This window comes from Tympanuchus pallidicinctus, unplaced genomic scaffold (genome assembly GCF_026119805.1).
Source record: "Tympanuchus pallidicinctus isolate F22 unplaced genomic scaffold, pur_lepc_1.0 scaffold3, whole genome shotgun sequence".
NCBI lineage: Eukaryota > Metazoa > Chordata > Aves > Galliformes > Phasianidae > Tympanuchus > Tympanuchus pallidicinctus.
In genome coordinates, this window is record NW_026294747.1 from 79,134,620 (window position 1) to 79,160,799 (window position 26,180).

Below are 26,180 nucleotides of genomic sequence, written 5' to 3' on the forward strand. Positions count from 1 at the left end.
AGCGACCTCTATTGTCCATGCTATAAAGGAGGCTAAGATCAAGAGATATTAGAATACCTTTTATTTTCCCACTGAATTCTTTCCTTTATCTGTACGGAAACTGTTGATCACAGCCTGAGCCACTGATGGATCACCTGAGGCAAAGATTGAGTCAGCCCTGGGAGCACAGGTGAAGGCAATTCAGCTGTGCTACTGGAAGGGGTGGAGCCTGGCTGCACCTCTCCTAGACCTATGTAAGTGCTGACTGCCACTGAGGAAGGATCTCTTTCTGGAGATCACTATTTGTGGGATTTACTGGGAGCCTACGATGCTGGTGAGCATTTTTCAATTATTAGCTTTCCACTTCAATGATCCTTCTTAGCCCAATCTCTGTACAGCTATTGATTGTACATTATCTTTGTTTATTTAGTTCTGCTCTGTTAACATTTTGAAATGTTATATGAAACTATATTTAAAACAAGTTATTCTTCCTGTGGTGTTTTTCGAAGGATCACAACAAATCCTGTTATCTTGCAGTTAGAACAAAAATAATTCCAGCATCAAAGTCTGCTGACAAGGCCATGCATCCCTTTTCAGCTTAAACTGAGAATTCTGGAAAGGGTGGTAAATATGTGGGAACACACCTATGTTCCACATAGACTTTCTGCGAAGCTGGTTCTGCATTTTCTATTACTTCCAGAAGCCTCATAAAGCTGAAGAAGAGACATGTAAGGGTTGTTTCTGTTGCTCTCAACAGGGTTGAAAGGGAGCTATACCAGTAGCAGTTCTTCCTGTAAAGAGAAACAAAAGCAGATCCTTAGCCACAGCTTCTCCTGCTGACATCCTGCTGTACAGACAGGATGATGGAGTGCCTGTTGTCTTTCTTACAGTATCCCAGACACCTTGTGTCTCCTGACAGTGAGCAGGACTGACTCTTTGCTGTTTCAATAAGAATTGGATAAACAATAAGTTACTAGTTCTGAGTCAGGTGTTTGAAATCAGAGTTTAACTCTGAAATGAGCATCCCCAACCTGTACCCTCCTTTTCTTTGCCTTCACAAAATCCTGCAGCATCTACACTCTCCCTTTCAGAGGGTGGTGATATCTCAGCGAGATTCTCTTCTTCCAGACTTTTCCTTTCTTTACTATTTTGAGTTGTCCCCCAGTCGTATCTCATTCAAGTAATACTTACTGCGTTAGGGAGCTAGTCCTTCCCATTCTCCTGCCAGGATGTCAGTTTTATTCCTCCACCAACCTCAGCCCTTTGGGATCAGCAAAGGGAGTGACTGACTGCTTCTGTGTAGACCACTCCTGCCATAGGAGGCTGTTCTGGCACATCACAGGAACGCATACTGTCAGATACTGCATTTGAAGACCAAAGAGTAAGTAGGATTTCTGGACAATTCCCACCTTCAAGTGGACTGATTAAATGAAGCTGGCTGCCAATAAAGAAGGAAAACAATTTCCTCATTGAAATTTATTACCACTGTGTATTGGAACCTGTTGGAAAATTACTTACTGCTCAACATTGTCATTAACATTGCAATAGGTTTTCATGAGCTTTCTGCTTTCACAGACTAGGGGCCAAATACATCCCAGATGTAAGTTCATAAGTGCCAGTACAAGAATAGATTTGGCCCTGCAACTTTAGGATCTCTGTGTGCTGGTGCTTCTCTGTGCTACGCGTCAGTGTTTGTATCACACCGCGAAAAGGACGTTCCCTTGGAGTCACAGCACTAATCCAAAGTACAATTTTCATTTAAAACAAAACAAGTTCATGTACATCTCCAGTGATCAGGAGCTCCACAGCCAAGAGCAGCTGTCCCAGCATGGTGTAAGCCAGGGAAAGACAAAGCTGGGAGGAGGTTGCACAGCCTCATAGTTCTATCTTACATCCTTCTCTCAGGACTAACATAAGGCTAAAACACTGTTAGATTGTGATTAAATCCACTGCATTATTTAACAACTACATATGTGATAATGATAATAATCTAGAAGGCATAGAGAGCAATAGATGCTCCTACGAGAGGGATTAAGAACCTGGACAGACTGAAGAGTTGGGCAGGGAGGAAGCTGATAAGGTTCAACAAAAGCAAGTGTAGAGTCTTGTACCTAGAGAGGAATAACTGCATATGTCAGTACAGGTTAGGAGCTGACCTGCTGGAGATGAGCTCTGTGGAGGATTTGGGTGTCCTGGTGGGCAACAGTTTTGCTATGAGCCAGTGGTGTGTTCTTGTGGCCAAGAAGGCCAGTGGTATTGTGGGGTATATCAAAAAAGATTGTGGCTAGAAGGTGAGGGAGGTGATCCTCCCCCTCTACTGTGTTCAATTCTGGGCTCCGTGGTTACAGAAAAGACAGGGATCTCCTAGAGGGAACCCAGCAGAGGGCCACAAAGATGATTAGGGGTCTGGGGCATCTCCCTTGCTAGGAAAGGCTGAGTAACCTGGGTTTGTTCAGCCTGGAGAAAAGAAGTCTGAGGGGGGGGGGGGGGGGGTTGGGGGGCCTGATAAATGCTTATAAACTTCTAAAGGGAGGTGAGTGCCAGATGGATGAGACAGGCTCTTAGTGGTGTGTAGCATTAGGACAAGCAGTAATAGCCTAAAACTTGAACATAGGAAGCTTGTGCTAATGTGAGTAAGAGCTTCTTTATGGTAAATGTAATGGAGCTTTGGAACAGACTGCCCAGAGAGGTTGTGGAGCCTCCTTCTACAGAAATATACACCACTATGTGGTGATATAAGTATCTTCAGACTCTCAGGCTGCCTAGGGGTTTCATTCGGGGCTTTGCCAGCGAGCAGGGTGTAGTTAACTTTTTATTAAGTGGTGCATTCTGAAGCCAGAAGCACTGTGCTCAGTACAGTCCTCAGTACATTTAAGACCCCACGTTCCCCCTAATGAGAGCTAAAGGGCTTCTATAAAAATATAATTGATCAGGCTTTTCTATCCACAGCTCAGACATGTCATTCAACACACTATTCTGCTGTGGTATTTTACTACCAACAAGGACAACTTTATTTAGTCAATGCTCACATAGGGAAGGGCAGGAAACTGTCAATTTCTTTTCTCAGAAAGTTAAACAATCTCCACGTAGTCTCTGATTTCAGTGTTATGCTCTCATTAATTAGATTTATTATGTATCTGAATACAGAATCAAGTTCTGATTTGGATTTAATCTAGTTTCAAAATATTTCTTCATTTTCCAATTAAAAATATGTTCTTTGGTGGAGTTTCTACCAAAATAATATATTGTTTTTTTCTATTGCACAACAAGGATTGAATTACGTTGTTCTCCAGGCTTCATCTGAGTTTAAATGCTTAAAATTAAGTTCTTAAGTGTTTTGTGAGATGGGGCCCTCTGGTCTCATAGAACTGAATGGGAGACATGTAGGGTTTTTTTCTATTTTAAGGAAAGGTGACTGTGAAGGCGTGAAATGTTATGCAAGTGCTTGGAGCCTATTCCTGACCAGGAACTCACTCTAGGTAATTTTGGAGACTTAAAGTTACAAAGGGAAAAGTAAAGATTTATACAAACAGAGAAAGTGCATGCGTTGTTTGTTTTTTAATGTTTCTCCTTTCAAGTCTGATTTCAAAAGTTAGAAATGAATAACTGGTTTCTAGGTACTTGCATGAGTAATTCAGAGGTAGCTCCTGTGCATCATCGTACTGGTGCTATATCCATGGCACCAGGAGCTATGTTATAGGAAGCCTTCAGCATGCTGTTCGCTATGCTAAGCAGATTGGTAGGTTACCTTTGCCTTAGGAGCCTCAGCAGTGTTAGGAGCTGCATGGGTTTATTACCTGATGACAACACTATGATCTGTTGTTACCTGTTGTCACCAGTCTCTTGTAAGATCCAAATTCCTATTGGGTATTTTCTGATTCAGACTATGCCCTTTCCTATGACCCTTTGCAGGTAACAAATTAAGGTGGAAAAAGGAATAGAGAGTAGATAAGGCTAAGGGACCACACAGTGCCCCTCATGTGGGGACCCTTTTCTTGAGATAAGTCTTTCCTTTGGAGCTGAGCCACAGAAGATGCTGGTTTGTCCCATGAAGGCTGCTGCTTCTTCTGCTATGGCACCGGCACATCCTTGAAGTGCAGGCTAGTGGGCCAGGTCTTATATGCAGGGGAGAAAACTTTCATCTTTTCTCATTTCTTTTTTTTTCCTCAGAATGACAGAGGTGCAACTTGCCATGCAGACATTTGTGGTTCTTCTTCATGAGTTCTAGTGCTGGGTGGCATCTGCCTTGGCCTCAGTCACTGCTTTCCCCTCATACACTTTATCATAAGTCTTAACCTTAGAGGACATTACTGGATTTCCTTGCATTCTGCTTCAAAGGTATTTTACTTACATCACATTTGAGTGACAATTTATCATTTTGACTCTCTCCTCTGTCTTCTTCCTTTTTCTATTTTTTTAATTTGGCATTTTTCTCAAATGACTCTTCTTTAAATTGTTGTTTTCATATTTCTGTGTTTATATTTTCACCATATGTTTATTTTGCTGCAGAACACTCCAAATGACTTGGCAGAAGAAGTGGTAGCTTTATAAATAAAGCCATTATTGTGATTTATTTTTTTTTTCCAATTTTCAACTGTCAGTGTATTTTTATGTGACTTTATGTGACTCAAGAGATGCAAACAGGAAAGAAATCCCAAGCCACACTTGTTCAAATAAGTATTACCTTGTTTACCCTTATTATCAGCAAGGAAGTTCTGGTCTTAGCTCCATGCAAGCTGGCTCTTATATCTGACACCATAAGCTTTCCAAATTTATCCTACTTTTTTCAGGTAACTGCACTCAAATATTGTGACTTTCTTTAAGAATATAGTCCATCATTATTTTTCCCTTTTGAACTGAAGTGATTTTAATGACAAGAGTTTTTACTGGGAAGGCAGATTCTCCATTATTTGAATGGCTTGTATTTCTCCCTCCCTGTGTCCTCTATCTACCGTGTCTCTCACCTCCCACCTAAGGCTGTTCTGGTGCAGCAAACACTCTCTGCAATGACATGTTTCCAATGCATTTTACCCCCTATCCAACACACTCAACTCAGCCATATTTTTGCAACTGATCTCAATGAGCAAAAAAAGAATTAATCTTCTAAATTTATGAGTTACAAAGGTACAGAATTCCTTTAGAACCCTCATTCTAGCATTCTCCAGATAGTGCTGGAAAAGTCTGCAGTGGTACAGTATTAGGCATCATACGCACTGCAATTCATTTCAGTGGTATAACTTCTCAATACAGCCACGTTGTTGTAATAGTGAAAAAAGAGAGAAATGCACAGCTAGGAAAGAGCAGCCAAATCATGTGATGTCAATTTTGTAATGAGCATTGTATTCAGTATCCATCAGATTTATGTTCATAAAAGCCCAGTGCTATGTTAGAGATGAGAAGAACCTTTAAGTAGTGTCTTAGCATGAATACTCACTGTTTAAGCAGAAAAGTTCTTTCTGTTGACATTTTGTTCTCAAATACTTTGATAGGTTTTGAGTCCCTATGGGAATATAAAGTCCTTTGCAATGATCCTCCCAAAAACCTTCAAAAAGGAAATTCAGCACAAATATTTGCCATTGTGAGTTTACTACTGTGTGACTTTGAATCTTCAATTGCAATACCTGTGTGCTTCTGGTGGTGGCCCAGTCTGTGAACTCACTCCTTTACTTTCTGCCTGAAGCTTTCCATTTGCTTTTAGAGCTGCTCCCTGGGAGATTTTGTGGTAATAAAAGGCTGTCGTCTTGTAAGAAAGATTTTTGTTGCCTTGACCTCTTGCAGTGATTTGTTTGAGATGTCTGAGGAGGACAAAAATGAGGCAGTAGTAATTATACCTTTTCTTTGGAATTATTCTATAAAAAGCCCCAAAGCTTAAAACAAACTTACCTGTGGCTACTCTGATGCAGTTGAACACAGTTTTCCACACAGTTTTCCACTCAATGAGGGACAGCTGGTCACATCTGAGTCTTTCTTAAGAGCCAGACTGGAATAATATTACTTGTTGAGCAGGAACCAGAGCTGGAATTGTTCTGCAAACAGACAAAGAAACTGTAGGTGCTGGTAAGCCAGTGGGAACATTACCAGTAAGAGTATGCCAATGTAGTTTCAACCCCATAAATTATTTTACAGTGGCAATAGGTCTGTGAGAGTGTTTATGTTTGCTGTCTGATGTCCCTCTATTTCATTTTTATCATGTGTGATGGATGGAATGCTTTTATTCAGCAGAGAGCTTTTGGGACAACTTGCCTTTAGATAAGGACTTGGTAAGCCAAGGAGAAGTGGTTGTCCTTTGTGAGCAGCAGCCAGGAGGGCTTGGGGTGAAAAATGCCTGGTTCTGTTCTCAAGGACTGATTGAAACTTGTTAATGTAGGAGAAAATGAAAAAAATGAAGGAAAATGCCTACCAGTCCATTTTCTTGCTATAGAGCTTGTTTTCTGAGAAGGAGAACTGGAACACTCCAACCCATTCCACAATAAGGGTTCAATATCCTTCACATATCCATCTCTTCTGATCTAGCTTTAGATCATATAATAGATACCAACCCCAAGCTCTTCTACTGCTAGCAGACTTCCTATGTCAAAAAGCCATTCATGGACTTGGCAGTGCTGCAAGCTGTGGCCCAGCTGGGAGCAACATCCATCTAAGCAGTTCAAAAGAGATGGCTCAACAAAGATGACTCTGTAGTCCTGATAGCCCATGGTTATAACCTCAGATGGATTTTCTCATTCTGCAACCTTCCACAGAGACCCTAAAGCATAATGCATGACATGAAGGTCTTTAGGTCTGTAGTGGGAATACTAAGTCATGGCCTGAAACAGCAGTTGAGCTCCTGATAGGAAGGCAGGGGCCAACCCAAAGGAGCTCAGGTGTATGCAATGCACCTGAATGACTGGAAGGGGTGCAGACAGGATCCACCCCTCCCCAGACCTCATTTAAGGGTTCACAGTGGAGACGAGGACATCTTTTGCCAGAGATCCCTGCCTATCTGAGGCCTTCCAAGAGTAAGTAGCTCTTTTTTCCTTCATTTCTATCAGTGGTTGCTGCATTTGGGCTCACTCTTGTTTGCTGTAGCTGAAGACTTTGTCACTCTGCTATTATCATCTCATTATAGCGTTACTCGGTCTTACTATAGGTCTTCCAAAATGGCTATACAGTTGTCTATGAGATACATTTAATACATTTTTAGTAATAAAAAGAATTATTTATTGAAGAAAAACCTTAATCACATGGCTGCAAAAAGTTATGTCCAATTATATACCCCATCAGTGTAGTTGTACAGAAGATCATAATGGGAAGTTCTGAATTGTTTTGCTAGAGAAATACCTAATGAAGTATTTGGTTACTAAAATAATGCATTCCTTTGGAGCTACATTAGGTAACCAAAAAGGCCTCAGGAAAGGAAAAACTACATGGGGAATTAGTTTTTATTTTATAGTCACTTCATATGCTGAGGATTCTTAGCTTATTCTGTAAGACAAGAATCAGTAAGTGACAGGCTTTAGAGTGTCATGCTTTTTAGTGAATATTTTGTCTTTTAACACAAAATAACTTGAATACTGATTTTTTTTGTTTGTTTGTTTTAGAAGGATGCTTTTATAATGAGCAGACATGAAATTTGACAAAGAGAAACCATTTTCTGTAAAAATTGTATTTCATTTTATGATGTTCATTTGATCGTTTTCAATCCTCAAGTTCTAGGAAATCTCTTCTGTAGTAAAAATGCAGGTCCCAACACTGAGTGTCTCCAAGCCCCACACTTGAAAAATCACCACCCATGATCTCTCCAAGCTCTGGAAACCCTTAGGATCTGAAAATGAAACAACTCTGAGGCCATGAAAGTGAAATTCCCCCCACCTGTATGAAATCATAGTAACCAATTTTTTCCTGGGTGAGGTATGGCAGGAGAGAGGGAGAAACAATCTGGGCTACAGAAGTGTGAGGTCAGTCAGAAAGTCCTACCTAGTCCTTCTCCCTCCTTCTCTTGCAGCTGCTACTTTTTCTGGACTATTGACAGTATCAGCAGCTGCCATTCTTCAAAAAGTGCAAAGCCAGAGCTCCTGGTGCTGCAAACAGCTCACAGCTAGGAGCTCCTCCTCTGTCCCGGTGTGGTCTCTGTTGCAACCTTCCTTTTTGACTTCAATTTTCCTGTACAGCTGTCCCCCACGATCTTTTTCATTTATCCCTGTCTTTAGACTTGCTTGGTATTAGCTGACTGATTAATTGAGCCACATGGGTCCTAATACAGGGTTGCTGAGGATAATAGGAACTTGGCCAATGAATCTGTGATTTGAAGTGGTTTCAAACAAGTTTATACATGGAATGGCAAAACAACAGCTAGCTAACATGGAAAATCTGTGACTGATGTTTCCCAAATCTGGGGAGATTAACCAGTAATAAGGCATACTGGGCTCACTCTCATTTGCTGTCTAAAATAGCCTCCAACTACCAGAACAGTATACATCGGTAGCTTAAAAACTGAACACCAGCAGCACATAAGCCAGAGGTGCTAGCAGAAATTACTCAAACTATTAGAGATTGGTTTATGAGTAAAACAGCTTAATGTCTTTATCAAAAGGCATCATAAGCTGTAACCGACTGTTGCCAGTGCCAACACTTACTGTTGCACTGCAAACACTTTAATTAAAACACTAAGATTTTTTTATCCATCTGCAAGTGCATGGTTTTCAAGTTATGTATAAACTTTTGAGAGCCGTCAGAAGTACAAATGTTATCTCTGCTTTTAGACAGAGATTACACCAGAGCCAAGCAAAAAATGAATAAATACAGGTGCATAAATCAGATTTTGGAATGCAGACTGGATGAGATCTGGGAAGGCTACATCCAATGGTGAAACCCTCCAGAAAGAAAATCAGAGTTTTGGGATGGAGCGGGTTGTACTGGATGGTCAGTCTCCATCAGCAGGACGGCTGTTCCTGAAGTGTTCACAGCTGTGCTGTGTAGAATATGTGAATGTAATCAGAGAATGAAACAAGCGGGGAGAAAGAAGTAGGCTTTATACTTGCCCCAGATTAATAGCAACCTTAGGAAGCTGTATTAAAAATTGGCCAGCCTTTAGGCCAAATAAACTAACAGTGTGGTATGATGAAATTGGCTCCTTGGAACAAAGTAACTAGATTTGTGTATGTTGGCAGGAAAAAGATCTCTAAAACTTCTCCTAGACTATTATTCTTGCATCTCTGAAGTGGCCTTGTATGAAGAAACTGTACAGGTGATTGTGCATGCCCAGTTTGGTTTTGCCATGTGTACTCTACTTGATGTGGAAATATTTGAAAGTATCTAGGGGGAACAGGATGAGATTTCTATGACCTCCCATGCTACAGGTTCCTGGGGGGGACCACGACTGGAGCTGTAAGATGGCCATGAAAAGAGTTGTCAAATGCTGATCATTGTTTCATCCTTTGAAGATGGAACGAAGCTTGAAAGCCATGTCCAGAGCGATGAGGGAGAGCTGCTTCGCTCTGATCATCAGTGTCACTTATTGAAAGGTTTGATCTGGACAAAGGAATCCTGGCTGTGTGGTAGAAAGATCAGGAGGTCAGAGCCATCCCTTGGGCCACCGCCTTTTAATGGACTCATCTGTTACAACTGATGGTGATCTTCATAGATTTGCATTACAGATTTAAGTAAGAAAAGGTCAGTAGTATGAGAGATGAATTAAGTGAAAGGTTTTACACTTAAATTATATATTTTAACAAGAAAAATATAAATATAGATATCCTGTGATAGTGAAAGAATGGTTATTAATCATTAATAAAAATACCTTGCGTGCCAAAAGATTATTAAAATCAATAGCTTTTTTTCTATTTTGTTAGCAGTAAGATTTAAATTGAAGCTTTTCCAGCTTCAGGCTATGCAATAAATGGATTCACAAAAGCAGAGTCCTGCTGCCTACTCTAGAGTTTGTCAATACTGACTGTTCAGTCTTGGACTGAAAGCCATTCATCAATTCTTCTCTAACAGCACTGTTTCAAAGTGCAGGGACCTGCTTCTCAGCTATACCCTGTTAGACAAAGAGGCTCAAGTCCTAGAGGGCAATTTTTTTAGGTATGTAGCAGACCTTTCCACCTGAGGGCATATTTCCTGATCTGCTGTCTCTGATGTAGGCTCTGTTTCAGAGAGCCCTGGAGGAAGGCTGCATTTAGAGTATTTTCTAGCTGTGTTCTCAGTGTTTCAGCTTTCACATACAGCCTCTGACTGAGATGGAGCAATCTGTTATTCAGGTAATAATTGAATTTGAATTCTTTCCACAGAAGAAATGTTTTGGTTGTGGCAAAGTTGGAGGGTTTTTTCTGATTTTTCAGAAAAAATGACAAAGCCATCACTTTTCTCCCCATATCTTCTTTTCTGTGATTAGTCTTTCTGCAGATCGGGATTGTCTTGCTTTTACACCTAGCCCAAAGGATGAGACCAGTCTCTTTGGCAGTGTGGTCTTGCATCCATCTCCAGCCATGCATCCACCCCTCCATGTGTGCAGCTATCCATGCACTGTGGCTGCAGCCATTGCCCTCACCCTGACATTTTATAGCAGATTGTCCCAATTGCTCTGGGCTCTCCTTAACACAGGCTCCCTGAGACAGTGTCTGAATACTGCTCTGAGTGCCTTCAAACAGCACATTTGCTTTTAAGAAACAACTCTTTTCTCTCAAAGTGCCTTTGGGAGATTAAGTGTGAAATAGGCATTTATATGGTCCTTGTCTATTATAGATTTTATCTGCCTTCTAAGTTTCCCTCCCCTGTTTGCTAATGGAAGTCAAATTGTTAAATCCATGGTGCTAAACTTAATGTAATTATCTCTATTCCGATTCTTTCTTCATGATGGGTAATAACTGTGTGCTGTGTAGATAGACGTTCCCATAGTACTGTCACAAAAGTGTGGGGATATGGAATAGCTCACAGGTTACTGAAGGCTGAATTTCCAACTTTGTATTGTAGCAAGAAATCAAACTACAGATTTGTATTATTTACTCCTTTTTATGAGCTTAAATCTTTTTTTTCTTTTACGTTTTTGATGGGGTAATTAACAAAAATTGCACAAAGGACAGTTTCACAGGTGATGCATCACTGTATGATGTGTACAATGCTAATACTCAGTAGACACTGCACAGGAACATTTCACAATGCTGATACCACCAGAGGTGTTCAGAGGAAGGATAATGGTAGTTGGTCCTGTTCTCGAGGGGATCATAGTGAACTGAGGTTCTGTACTTCATGAAACTATAAATATCTAGGTACCTACATATTTAGGACAAATTGCAAAAACTGTAATTTAACCTGTTAACTAGAATACCATAACTGTACAATAATTGTCTGTCACAGAAAAAAAAAATCCAGCCTGGCATAATTTGAAGGCTTTTAGTGTGTGCATCCCTTCCTTTGTCTTTCTCCTGGCTTGGCTTCTAGTCCGGTAGATGAGCTGATATGTCACTTACAATGTTTCTTCATTTCTTTGGTTCTGAAGTAAGCTTCTCATACTTTATCTTCTTGAAACCTACTGCTAAAAAGGTCTACACAGATGTAAGCATTCATCTAATAAGCATTGCTCATCCAATTTCCATAAATAAAAATAACTATTCATACTTTATAGTTTATGAAGATTCCTGCTTCGGTCGAACTCAAGTGTTGTGGAAAAAATATGCAGCAAATATATGTAAAGGATTCTTTTCCCCCTTAATTTGAACCATACTTTGTGAAATGGTGGAAGAGTTTCTGGGCTGAATTTTGTATACCAAAGCGAAGTCTGGAAAACAGTTGTTAACATTTTACAGCTAAGTTATGCACTCCTGAAACATGTGAGCTTTCCACAAGTTCATGGGGAGAGCACACCCTCCTTTTAATTTGCTGTGTGTGATGCTGGCTTTACTAAGCTCAAACACTATTTTTTAAAGTTGTAAATGGTGCAAGGTCTGTGCCTGTTTCCCTGTAGCTGTACTTCTCAAGATTTATTTATTCACTGAGATTTCTTTTTCAGTTCTGAAAACATAATGTAGCTTCCAGTTTTAAACTTGCTAAAAGTAGAACTTCAACATGATATTTAGGGGGGGGAAATAACACCTTAAAGGAGATCTGCACGGAACTTAGGAGTTTAAATTTCTTTAGCCTCCCAAGGGATGCTCTGGAGGGTTTACGTATTTGCCAAATATATTTCTACATAGAGAACTACTGTCACATCTGTCTAAAAAACAAACAAAAACTACTGTCACAATTGTGTTCTGGGGAGACTGAGACTAAGCCTGATGCAGAATGGAAACTGAGTGCTTTGAATGCGAATATTGTTATTCAACATCTAATGAAATCTTCAACCTCTCCATGTGGACGTAACCTAAGTTGTTTGGTTATACGTTTTCCCATTGCCCAACAGTCATTAAAAAGAAGTAAAACAGCATGACGACTTCTTTGATAAGCATATAGTCTATGAAGTCTTCAGGGAGCTGACAAATGGGGTTTTTTTAGGTCTTGTATCAAAACATTTGAGAGATATTTGAATTCAAATTATGCTTTAGTGATGTAGGAGCTGAGGAACCAGGCCAGCCTGAAGATGGATTTCTGATGTCATTGTCCAGCAGTGCTTCACACAGCACTGAACTTTGGAGTCCTGTGGCCCCTCAAGCAGGTGTGTTGGTGAAGGCTGGGAAAAATGGTGAAATGATATAATAAGGCATAATTGAAATGTAATGTGTTAAGGGAATCAATGAAACATAACAGTGTTGGGTAATTCTTAAAGAAAAAAGGGATATGCTCTCTACAGATAGCACTATAGAATTGTTTCTACCTACCCTGTGAGTGCCATTTCTGCCCGTATTACTGTTCTACATTGCTGCGGTTTTTATTTTATTTGGGAATTTTTGGCTCATTTCAATGAGATGTGTAAGCTCTATGGCAACGAGAGAGGTAGAGAGGTGGCAAATTCATAAGGAAATCAAGTGATCAAGAGGAAAGAGCAATTTCGTTCATGCTGCTTAGCAATCTCTGCAGAGCATGATTTAACTTTGCTTAACATTTAACAAGAGCTTCATTTAAGTAAAAAATGATGCAACTGAGGTGCCAGAGCTCCTAATAAAAATCCCTGAGGCTTCTTAAAGGCTTGTGGCAAAATTAAGGAGCATTAATTTCAGCTTCCTTGGTATTTCTGAGAGAAGTGTCTTTGACTGCAGGAAAAATTGAAAAATATTATTTAGAAGAAAATACCTCATTCTACTGAAAATAATTTCTGTGAATGTTTTTATGCTTCTTTTGAAAATATAAAGATTTCCATTAAAAATGTGTGAAGTGAAAGAAATATATCCAGTTTTCAGGAAGTTCAGCTAGAAAAATTCTGGCATCCTCAAGAAAAGCACCATTTTGCTTTAATTAAGAACTTGAATTAAGAACTAAAAATGAAATGCATGTACACAGAAATCATAAGCATTAACACAGGCACACAAGTGAAGGGATGCTGAGTGTGTGCGGGGGTCTCCACAGCAGAGGTGCTTCAAAGCAGAGTGGGATACTCTGGCAAGAAGCCCAGGGCTCACCCAGATGTGGGGTTACCATGTCTCTGAGAACAGACCCCCATTTGGATGGGGCTGCCCAAACGTCTCTGCTAGAGAAATGAAAAGCTGAAAGAGACTTTGGAGAGTAAAACAAAGTAGAAAACCTCTTAGTGTACAGATAGTCATATGTGTTTGCCTCAGACTGAAATAAGGCATGCTAATGAACACTGCATCCTTTCCTTTTGGTGTGACCTTTCATAAGTTCCTTGCAGCATGTACCCTTTTAATTAAAGAATGTCTTTAATTTCTCAGAAAACTTCAATGATAGTGTTGAACTGCAAATGTGCTTGAATAACTATTCATATATCAACAGATAATTAAGTACTGATCTGTTCTTAAAAAAATAACAGCATTTGGCAGTGGGTTGGACTAGAACTAGATAATCATAGTGGTCTTTTCCAAGCTTCATGATTGTATAAATCTATGATTTCTGACTTGTTCTTTTATGAGAAACCATGATGGACAGGATTTTATTAAACTATGAGCTAGTGCAAAATACTTAAAAAAAAAAAAAAAAAAAATCATGTGAAGAGTACATCTGCAGAATTATGTTGAATCATAGAATGTCTTGGGTTGGAGGGGACCTCAAGGACCATCAAGCTCCAACTCCCTGCTGCATGCAGGGCCACCACTCTCCATATATATTATCAGGCTGCCCAGGGCCCCATCCAACCTGGCCTTGAACACCTCAGGGACAGGGCAGCCACAGCCTCTCTGGGCAGCTGTTCCAGCACCTCACCACTCTCTGTGAATAGAACTTCCCCCTGGCATCCAACCTAAATTTTCATCCCTTCAACTTAAAAACCATTTCCCCTTGTTCTGCCATTACCTACCCTTACAAAGAGTTGGGTCCCCTTCTCTTTATAGGCTCCTTTTAGGTACTGGAAGGCTTCAGTGAGGTCACCCCATAGCTTTCTTTTCTCCAGGCAAGCCTAGTAATGGCACAACATGGATTGCAGTATCTCCACCATGTTCAACTAATAAAATAGTTTTGAGGGAGTTTTGTCATGCAGATCCATCAAAGTGCAGCTAAGGACCGCAATAAATATCCTCTGTCTTGCTGAGAGATTGGTCATAGTAGAAAATCCTGGGTGCCACTGGCTGCCTCCATACATTTCAGCCCCTTTTAGCCAAAAGGTGATAAAGCTAGTCTTGTGCAGTGAGCCAACAGCCATCATCCTACAATGCAATTACAGTGATTAGACTTCTTTCTCTGTCAACAAGAGGCAGAGAAAAGGAGGCTCTAAGCAGATGGGAATTTCCTTAATCCCATTATGTGAAGCTCCCTTTTTTCCTCAAAAACCATGGTATCCCAAGTGGGATTTTGTAAGCATCCCAAAGCTTGTTAGTGGATTTTTTTTTCCCCGATTTGTTCCTGCAAAATAAAGCTGAAGAGTCGCACACAGAGAGAGGCAGGGCAGCTGGACAGGAGGCACGGCAGGAAGCCTCGTAAATGCTTCCAAACTGAGCTAAGGCGGTAATCCTCCCTTTCGTTCAGAAATCCTCACAGGATAAGCATTGCTGCCTTGAGGGGAAAAGAAGGAAAACTTTTTCTTCCTGTGAATACTTAAGCAGAAGGGAAATTTCACAGAGGAAAATGATTGTCATAAAGGTCATAAATCTTCAAGGAGCTTAGCAACACAAAGCGTCTGGAGTTAAACAATCTTTAAATATCACCTTAGAGAAACTGAAAGTCCCAATCCCCAGCCTTCCTCCTCTTCAGGATAACTTCCCTCTGACACAAAGAGAAAAATGTGGGAATTATTACCTTCTTGCATCATTGCAAAGCAAAACTACTCCATGACATTCGGAGGTCTGGCCACACAGGCACAGAGCAATCCCGTGAGTAGTTCTGGGCGCATATAAATCCCGTGAGCCCATGCTCTATCGGCACAGGCAGTACAGGTTAGAGCTTTCCAACCACCTCTGTTCCCACTATTGACTGATGAGTCTTTAAACTGCTTTCTCTATTTTGACAAGCTTGTTTTTTAATGATCTAGCTATTTATGGCAATTTGTTCAATAGTTAGAAATTAAATTAGGAATAGCGTGAAGTAAACAAATGGAACTTGAAAACTTACTTTGGGTTGCTTTTCTTTCCTCCCTCCTGCCTGCTTCAGTCATCCAAAGTTTTACGCTGCAACTGAATTACCAGGAAGAGTATTAGTGGTCCTGCAAGGACATCCTGACTCCATATGGATGAATTTGCCACTGCTTGCAAGGTCTCCTTGAAAAGAAGAGAAAGAGCAGTCAGCACCAGCTCAGAGCTTCCTTTTATGATGAAATGTCTTCGGTCTGAGCAGCAGGAAAAGGATCAAGTGAGTTGACCTCAAATCTCTTCCAACTGCTCCTGATGGAACCTGGGTTGGAAAGATTCACAGATGCTCATACAAAATTGGGAAAAGAAGGCATCTAACGTGATTCATGAAGTGAGATATCCCAGGCCTTTGGTGATGCTGAAAGAAACACTTCTTATGCAGTTGGGATGTGCCAGTAGTAGAAAAAAAATGTTTTCATTGTCAGGAGTAATGGACATCACTGTAATTGACTGCCACAAATCCCATAGGCTGCAAAAGGCAATGATAATCTCTCTTGTATTTCCAAGTTGCATGGGAACTCCCAGACAAACCACTGCTGCCTTCTGTGGTAGATATTTTGCATTCTCAGGACCGAGATTGTTCCTCCTTTGTGTTGATCTTCTGCTCCAGCTAGATCTGCATGTGTCTGCAGAACTGCCATGGAGGGGAAGGAAGAGGACAGTCGGGCTGCCTTCCAGACTTTACTTCCAGAGACAAGAGCTGATGCTGTGAGCAACGCAGTAATTCCACACATCTGGAAGCAGAGGAAGCAAGCTTAGACCTCTGTGTTGTGTAGTATCCATGGAAATTTCCTGTGGGAATCTGTTCCGCTGCTGAACTGCTCCAAATAACAGAGTAGATGCTTCTCTGAGGAAATTAAAGATACATCACATATAGTTCAAAGGTCTGTCCAAAGTCTGGTTCGAGTTTTTTCTTTAACGTTCATATGCTTTAAAAGCAAGTAGCCTTATTGAACGCACAGATGACACCAGGCTTGGAGAAATGGCAAGAGCGATGGAGTGCAGGACTTGAAGTCGGAATGATCTTGCCAAATTGAGTAGTGTTCTGGTAAGAAAAAAAGGTCAACTTCAGTAAAGACGAGGTGACAAGGTACTTAGTGAGAACAAGTAGCCAAATGCAGGACAGAGCATGACTAGCTGGCTAGTATCTTTTAGAGGAGAGATCATAGAGAATCCCAAGCCAAACCTAAGTTACTGACCAGGAGTGCTATCTTCTGAGCTGTATAAGCAAAAGTCTTGCCTACAAAACAAAAATATCAATTTTCTTATCACATTAGTGAGTCCTTGGCAGGAGGATCAATTACACCTGATATGGGGCAGCAGGGGGGAGTTGCTGCATTCTGAACTTTAGTACACCGACATGCATTCCTGGTGCCTCAGTGTGCTCATTGCCCTGCTGCCCTCCTCAGCTCCTTAGGGCTGCTCCAGTTCTCACTCCTGTCGCAGCCACCAACTGGACTGTGCCTCTGTGCTCCCAAAGGAGGCTCTAGGGACAGGGCAGGAAAGCAGCTGAAGGGTTTTCTGTGTTTCAACCTCACAACGTGTGTCCCCTATTAAAATATAGAGGCGATACAAGAGCAGGCAATACATCACATGTTTTTAATACAGCACTTGAGATTTGAGGCTTAAATATGGGAAGTCCCATCTTATAAAGGCTATCTGCCAATCCCAGTTGCTTTGAGAAAAATGTGGATGACCTGGAAAAGCTCCAAAGGAGAGCAATAAGAATGATGAGCTGTCTTGGAGGATTGACAGAAATGGGGTTGCTGAGCTGAAAGAAGAGAGCACTGAGGAGGGAGATGGCAATAACCGTCAAATGTAAAAATGCACTGCTGCAAAGAAGAAGGGAATAATCTGCTCGCCATGCTTATGTTGGATGAAACAAAAATGGGAGTTTTTTATATCACTGAGGAAAATTGAGAGTAGATGTTAGAAAGTGCTTCTGGACAGGCAGGACACTGAAATCGGATTGCTAGGTGAAGGAGCTGGGACGTGAAGATATTTGATATTTTTTGCTGTGATGTTGACAACGATGGCTTTTTTAGGTACTGCCTTTCCCTGAATCCTTTGTGACACACCTATCAAAGGAAACTAGGGAGATCACCTGGATAGGTATGATAGCTGATGGTCAGACTATATCAATTGCATGCCTTCTGCAGTGTTCATGAACTTCATAGTCCTTATATTTGCTCCATCAAGTTATCAGAGATGTTTAAATTTTGGAAGGTAAATTTTCTTAAGTCTTTGAAGGGTTAGAAATTCCATTCCCACTGAAAATCTTGTCCCTCCATATGGAGGTTCCAAGCTCAATTTGCCAAGAGTTCATGACACTATGATGGGAAACCACAATCCTGTAAGAACAATATACATTAATCAAGGAAGAACTGCCAAAACTGTGATTAACTTATCATTTTAATTACAATACATGATGAAACATCTATATTAAATAACTTTAGTAATGGCTGAGCATTGCAGTACAAGCTGTAATATGATTTTTCTGTAAGATATTAATTTGTCTTAAGACTTGATTTTTGTCTAACACAGGTAATGATTTTACACGGATATCTTCATAGCACAAAATGAATTATTTCTGAACAGAGATTTGTTTCTGAAATGCTTTTGTATTTTATTGTATTCCTTTTTTAGTATTTGAAGTTATCATTAAAAAGTTATTGAAATCTCTCACTGTTTCCTCGCTTTTTTCTTTTTGAAGCTATACAGATTTTTGCAGGACATAATAAAGGAGAAACTGTTCATAAAATATTTTTTTTATGGTTTTCCATTGTTTTTATTCAGTCAAAAAGGTGAAATCAAGACAGTTTTTTGTTTGCAGCAGCACCCCAAAGACAGTATAAAGATGCATTTAGATAGCCATTGCCCTCAGAAATGTCAAATTATCAAGTTTAACATACTGAGCTGTAAATTCCTACCAGCTTTCAAATCCAAAAGGAGCAGCGTGGGAATTACTCTCTATATTACATCTTTAAGCAAGCATTTCCTGTATTTCCTAGGTGATAGAAAAATATAGTGAATTAGAGAGGAAGGAAAAGGGAAAAAAAACGATAATCAGATGTAGTGGGAAAATTCTAAAAGGTTGTTTCTTGTTTCTGCTCTGTTAGCCTCTGGGCACATTTTTCTCTGTTTCACTGCCCAGCCTTTGCTGGTGTTTTTGAGATAAGGAAAAGTCTCATCCCCTCCATAATGCAGTTCTGTTCCTGGGTGAAGAGAGCACCCAAATTAAAACTTCTCAAGAGGAACAAACATGCTTTCAACCAAGTCTTCCCCCTTCGATTCTCCTCTCTAATATTAGATTCTTCTTCTGGCACTGGCATCTGACAAAAGGAAATAGTTAGGATCAGTTCACAGAATCACAGAATTGTAGGGGTTGGAAGGGACCTCCAGAGATCATCGAGTCCAACCCCCTGCCAAAGCAGGTTCCCTACAGCAGGTCGCACAGGTAGGTGTCCAGGCAGGTCTTGAACATCTCCAGAGAAGGAGACTCCACCACCTCCCTGGGCAGCCTGTTCCAGTGCTCCGTCACCTCACTGTAAAGAAGTTCTTGCGCACATTTGTGTTCCCTCATCCTGCTCTGAAGTGCTAGTTCAGCTTTGACTTACACATGTTTTTACCTCCATAATAGGCTTTACACTCAGCCCAAATTAAATTAGTATTTTAGCTTTGGTTGTTCGTGCATGTATCTGTCACTTAGTCAGCATCTTTATCTTTCTTTCTCTTTTTGGCAGTGTGACCAAGTAACTGAAAAAGTATTTCCCCACGTCTAAGCCTTTTAGATATTTCTTTCAGCATACTTCTCCTAAGTTCCTGCTATAAAGCTTTATCACCAGTACTGCTCAGAGGCACACTCATCGTCCTGGAACAGGATCCACTTCTTCCGTTCTCAGTATTGGTTCCAGCTCAATATGGTTCATCACAAAACCACAGAATGGCTTGGGTTGGAAGAGGCTTTAAGGAGCACCCAGTTCCAATCCCCTGTCATGGGCAGGGTTACCACCCACCAGATCAGGTTGTGGGCTCAAACACCTCCATCATCATGATGAATACACAGGCTCCAAATGCATTGGCCACATATATCCCTAGGAAGGAGTGCTATAATCCCTGTGGCAGTGAAAACAGATCAAGCCTCTGAGACGCAGGCATGGCAGAATTCTGAGCATGAACAAGCTACTATAAAATAGCATGCCTCACCTCTGTCCTACCTGCCTAGGAGATGGAGGCTGAGACCAGCTCCTTCATTCCTTTCTTCACCTTGAAACACACTCTACTGTGCCAGCGGCAACATGAAAGGGGAACTAAGGTGGTAAACAGCAGTGCTGCCATTGCATTATGTATCCTTTATAATATTTCTTCTTGCTTCTTTCATTTTGATTTGCGTATGGAGAAAAAAGAAAAGAAAAAAAAAAGAAAAGAAGTTTCTCCACAGTTCAAAAGAGGCAGACCTGTAGCATTTCTCATTTCTTAATGATGAGATAAAACCCTGATCATCTCCATCGAAGGCCGTTACGGGCCTTCAAAGCGCCAGCGATCCAAAAGCTGGGTGCTGCCCTCGGGGTGATGCAGCACCACCACCTGCTGGCCGCCGGCTGCACTGCCGAGCTGCTTCGAGCTCATCGCGGTTGTCGTTCTCACGAAGAGCTGGACCACAAGAGAGTACGGACAGAGCTTGTCAAGTGTGGAATATGCCTGGAAAGGACAGAACAATACAGGAAAATAGATAAATACAAGAGCCTAAAATCTAGTAGAATCATGGGGGACACAAATGAAAAATAACATGGTATTTTCATGGTCACTATAAGGCTGAATTGATAAATTTCTTAATTTAAAAGGGATATATATATATATATATATATATATATTTTTTTTTTTGTATGAGCAGTCATTCTATTTCTAGCTTTTTCTAGACACTGTGTGCTCAGATCAGCAGCTCCCTTTCTGAGGAGACTGCAAATAACTCCTTTGCCTGCATCTGTAGCAAACAGAACTTTTATACTGGAATTCTTGTTGACCTGGAAGTGAACACTGTAACCAGCTCTGCTTGTGTTATTGAATCCTTTTGGTCTGATACTGCTTTTAACCAAGTAGATGAGGATTAGTTGAGTGAGCTGGAGTTGAGTGGAAGTGGTAGACAGGATTAACAGGAATGCTGCTGGGCATGATTATTTGTCACTCAGTAATTAGTGCAGCATCCACACCTCCATCAGGGGTCCATAAAAATATCCCATCAGAGCACAGAGTTCCACACCTGCTCAGTGTTGGAGTGTGTGCACTGCAAGTGACACCACAGACCAGAGCTCAGAACCATCCTTTCCACAAGCCTGATGCCTTGCACAAAGTGCTCCATAGGGCCACCTCTTCAGTGCACCCACCGTATCTTGCCAGTGTTGGTGGAGCAATGTAAGATAATAAGTTGCTATTTTCTTTACAAGCCTTTGTTACTGCAGTGTTTCACTTTGCTATATGTCTGCTCTAAGACCATAGATGTTTTTTCATCTTTTACTGCTCTCAGTGCCAGGATCACCTCTGATATTGTAGATAGAATCATAGAATCATAGAATTACTCAGGCTGGAGATACATTAAATAACATGGTAATAACAACTTACTTCCATTAAACAAGAAAGCAGACCCAGCACACAGTTGGCTGCTTTGTCTTTGACTGCAATCAGGAAGTTTGCAGGTGTCTGCTGGCCATAGGAGAGCTCTCATATTGTTCCCTAAGCTCCAGGAAGAATACAGTGAACAAACACCACATAACTCATATCAGACAAATGCTCTGCCTTCTACATGACATTCACAACCTATGAAAAATGAAGTTTTTCTTAGTTCTTAAAAAAAAACTTTTCCATTAGGGTCCATCTGGGGCCACAGATTGCCTTCTCTGAACATTCCCACAGCCAGAACTCCCTACAGCCACCTTCTCAACTTTCCCAGCCCCTAGAATTCATCTTTGCTGGTCTCACCCTTTCCTCCTTCCCCTACTGGTTTCCTCCTTGTGCCCTCTCAGTTGTCTCAAGAGCAATAGCATGGAGGTGGTGCTGATAATCCCAGCAGGGTTCATCAGCTGTACTCCAATCATCCTCATGCTTTGCCTCTAAGATCATGACACTGTTTTGAAGCATTTCACAGTGACTGAAATGTAAGAACATGAGCTATAAAATTTTACCAATGTACTTTTATTTTTGCTGAAATCATAATGTTTATGCACCACTATACAATACAGCCATTTTTTTAAATGTTACCAGCTTTGCAGATGTTAAAGTGAACAATGAATGAAAGCTTCTTACTAAGTTAACACTTCTCTTATGTGAATATGTAAGTATATATGTAGATAGGCCTACCAGTGGCATTCACAGATACATTTCTATTTAAATAAATATGTTTTTGCATCTTGATAACAGTACATTGTTATTAACATTACACACATAAGAATTTAAAAAGGCCAGTACTCTGCTTTTCATGGAGAGGAAATATAAGAAAAGCATACTTTAACTGTACAAATTCCATGTCAGTACTATAGGATTTCCATTTTCAGTAACTATTACATATCCACATGTGTGTGCATGCATGCAACATTTAAACAGTTCCAACTTTCTATGGTTAACATCTCAGTTATTTGCATAGGTTACGATCATCCCAAGTCCTTCATTTTAATGGGGATGGTTTGTATAAACATTCCTGAGAGCACTGCATGGCAGTCAGAAGTACTGTGGTCCTTTGCACTCTGAATGTAGGCAGTCATGTTGGGGGCCTGTTTTCCTTGGGCCAAAATCTCTTGTTTTTTTCTTAATTTTCCTCAAAGTAGATAAAATGACAGCAGTGTAAGATACACGAGTGCCCACCTTGCACAGGGTTTATCCAGAAGAGTTATGTTCCTTAACATTGAAATAGATGTTTGTTAGCTGTCCCAAAGTTTTCCCTTGGCAGCAGAAAGACTCCATCTCGCCTGTCATGGCACACAGGTCCTGTCACCTCTTTGGTGGATATACCATTTCTATCAAAGAATGAGTTTATTACAATTTGCCAGTTCCCATCTCCTGTCTTTTTCCTTTGCAATGTATGAAGATTATAAAAGAAGCAGAGTATCTTATTTTACATTGTCTTTGAGACACCATATGAGTATTCTTATTTATGGAGATTATTCCATACTCCCATGTTTCTTCCCTCTGGGAGAAAAAGAAGAAGAAAGTAATACTTCCCTTCAGTCTCTACCTTGTCTTCTCAACACATGGGCACACACTGTTTGCCTTTGATAGATTTACTCTGTGTTGGATGCAGAGACTGATAGTAACACTTTTTATCTCCCTTTACTGAAAGCATACTTCAAGCTGGAGGAAGTTCATGGAGCGGCCAGGTGTGTAGGAGTGCTCAGTGAGGGGCTGCGAATGCTCCTCAGGAAGCAGCACAGGATTTGGTGCAAGATTAAGATGAGTAAACCCCAACCAGAGCAGGCATATGATGTGTCGGCACGTCAGGCTGCAAGAAAAGCTGAGAGGAAGGGTCTGGGAAAGCCATGAGTTTGTTGTTCCCAGGACTCTCCTTCCATAGGCAGCTGTGTGCTTCTCCTTTTGCAGAACCAGCTCTGCCCAGGGCAGTCTCCAAAGGGGTTCCGAATCCCCAGCACAAAAGCAGTCTAGCAGTGTTTCAGCCCCACCACCTGACATTTGCACATCTTGCAAAAACTCAGTATTTTTCTGCATAATCATGAAACAGGTTCCTCCCACCCAGTCTTCTTTAGGAAGAATTAAGACAGACTCTTCATGAGTCAAATTAAATAGAGTCTTGCCCATCATTTCAGTGTTTCTCATTTACTCTGTTTTCTTGCATGCTGCTTAAACACAGTCATTTCCAGATGAATAATTCAGGTGGAATCACCTGCAGATGCTCCATCTCTCAGTCACACTCTCCTTCTTGGAAATCTGTGGTGGTATCTGCTTCAGACAGAGCCGTCAGAAAGAAGAATGGGAAGAGTTTGTTCTCAGACAGCAACTGAAACAGTAGCTGTTCTATCTATTCAATGTCATATAATAGAGGTATCAGCAAATGTTCAACTCTGGTACGTTTGTAATCAACAGGACAGATGCCAGGTGTAATTAGCAGTCAGTGATGGGTTCTGTAGTTACGCTTCAGTCAGTACATCAAGTATGCCTCCAGCTTACTGTGAAAAGTATTGCAGTTCAAATGAGCAGGCTACTCAGCCACACCTACATTCTCTGGGCAAATGCAGGAATACAATGGAAAAGAGAAGAGTATGGAATTTTGTACATATCTAATAGGCATGCAGGGAAATACAGGGGACGATATGAAAAACCTGACTTGAAAAAGTCCCAGCACAGATGTATAAAGATGACTTCTTGGCTGCAACTTGCTTACAAAAGGTGTTAAGTCTCAGTGCACTCAGAAAAGAAAAGCAGTGAATCATATTTAAATACTCTTAATTTTATTATTTTTTTTTTTTCAATATAACAGCTAGTAGTCTTTTAATTTTCTTAGTCTTCAGATGAAACCCCTTCATTTTCTCTTGTCATTTGTATTTTAAATACACAGGTAAAGACCTGCTCTCTCCTTTTCTCTAAGGTGAGGACTAAATTCTCTCCTGAAGTGTAGCACAGAGAACACTGCCGTCTCACCAAAGAGAATGCTTACAAAGCTCATCAATCCCTCAGTCATCCTCTTCCAGCAGATTTCTGACATTGCCTTCCCACACCTTTACTCTGCTTTGTACCTTTTTTCTCCTTTTGTTTTTTCCTTCCTCTGTGCCATGTGCTGAGAATGGGTGCAGTTGGAATCTCAGCAGGACTGTGTCTGCTTCTATTTCCATATGTTGCAGGGAGCAGCAAAAGGGTGATGGGTTTGGCTCTGATTTATTACTTCTGAAATAATGAGAGATGGTAGAACAAGGAAAGGGCACAGGTACACAAAGGTGCTTCTCAGGACATCAAGCTTTAGGACAGCCACAATTGCGAGAATCAGAATAAAAGTAAACCACTGAGATCACCTAAGAAAAAACACATGTAAAAACCAAGCAGCTTCTATATACTAATATTGTAAAAATTAATCCACATACATCACATAAGACAACTTAGTAGCAAACTGTGCATGAGTTTGACATTTGTAAAAAGAGCATGAGCGTAGTGACAGGAGGAAAAAAACCTTACAATGCACATCACATTAATTGCAGTGGGAGGAGCACTGCTTAGCAGCAGCTAATTTAAAGCTGGGCCCTGGGGAGCTAAGGAACTAGGTGCATTTGCTGGCACAGCTGTGGTTGTCTCAGAAATTGTTAGGGCTTGATGGGATGTGTGGCAATCAGCTACAGCAGAGCAGTCATCTGAGAAAAATAGTACCAATAACTGCCTCAATATTTTGTTTTTAACAGGTTGATAAAAGTGAGATATTCCAAAAATTAATTTCAGTAATGGCTGATGGTAGTGGTGGTATGATATGGTGAAAAGAATAGCTTGAAATATTTTTAACATCAAGCTCAGATAAACCCTGGAAGGGCATATATTTTGGAGGTTCCAGTATTGTAGCATAATTCTCCACCTTTTTAAATTACTGATAACCTTCAATTATTTTTATGCTGCTGCATAATTACCTTTAAAATAAAACCTGAGCTGTAGCTTTAAAAAACATATTTCCATTACTTACATAGAAAAAAATAATTGGATGTCAGGCTGGCTGTTTGAGTCAGCAGATGAACTGGCACAAAGTAAAGATAAGCACTGAAGTCGGCTCTGTCAAAAGAAACATTCCTAAGTTTTGAATGAAGAAGAAGCTGAAGCAGGAAGGTAAGAGTTATTGGGAAAGTTGTAATTGAGACTGGGTTTGGCTGCTAGAGCAGGAGTATGGCAGTAAGCATGGCCAGTAAGGGGTGATGTTTAGAAAGATTTCTTGGGTTACATGTATGGGAAAAAACTGATATGAAGAAAGAGAAGGAAGGAAAAAATAAAGTTCTGTATTTATTCTGGGTGAGGGAACAGTAAGCTGGTTTCAAATATGATAAAGGAAAGGAAAAGTTTATAATTTCCAACTGCAAAACTTACATACTTTAAAATACGCAGGTAAGAAAAAAAACCTAACAGAAGAAAAATGACTGGTAATGTAGCTGAATCCATGAGGAAAAAGCAAAGTGTCCTGAGAGAGAGGAGGGCTGAAAGCAGAGCTGACAGGCAGATGGGAGAGGGAGGGCAGCCACAGAAAGGAGGTGACTGATAGAATTTTCGGAGAACTTCTGTGAAAATCAAGGTTGGTTTTTTTTATCTTTCTCAAAATTATGGTTTTTGCAAGCAATGTATGACAGGTTCTTTTATAGATTTATAAAATGGTTTCATTATTTTTCCAAAGACTAAGAACTACACAAAAGATCTTAACGACAGCTCAGGGTCATTAGGCAACACTCTTGCACGTTGCTTTAGTTGAATTGCGGGGAGGGAACATAAGGAACTTCCATTGGGAAGGACAAAGCAGCTGAGTGGCTCCAGGTCAGAGCTGCACCTGGCTGAGCGTGAGCACTTCCTCACCTTCCCATGGAGCTTCACCAC

General features: G+C 40.6%; 1 long non-coding RNA gene across 2 annotated transcripts; it reads left to right on the plus strand.

Annotated features, from left to right (window-relative positions):
• Positions 1 to 207: 207 nt before the first annotated feature.
• LOC128086392 (uncharacterized) lies at positions 208 to 18,223 on the plus strand. Of its 2 annotated transcripts, none has more exons than XR_008209364.1 (3): positions 208 to 313; positions 12,498 to 12,607; positions 15,646 to 18,223. It is a non-coding gene; the product is annotated as an uncharacterized LOC128086392 (long non-coding RNA). The 2 variants fall into 2 exon arrangements; XR_008209363.1 differs by lacking the exon at positions 208 to 313 and adding an exon at positions 6,952 to 6,977.
• Positions 18,224 to 26,180: the final 7,957 nt, after the last annotated feature.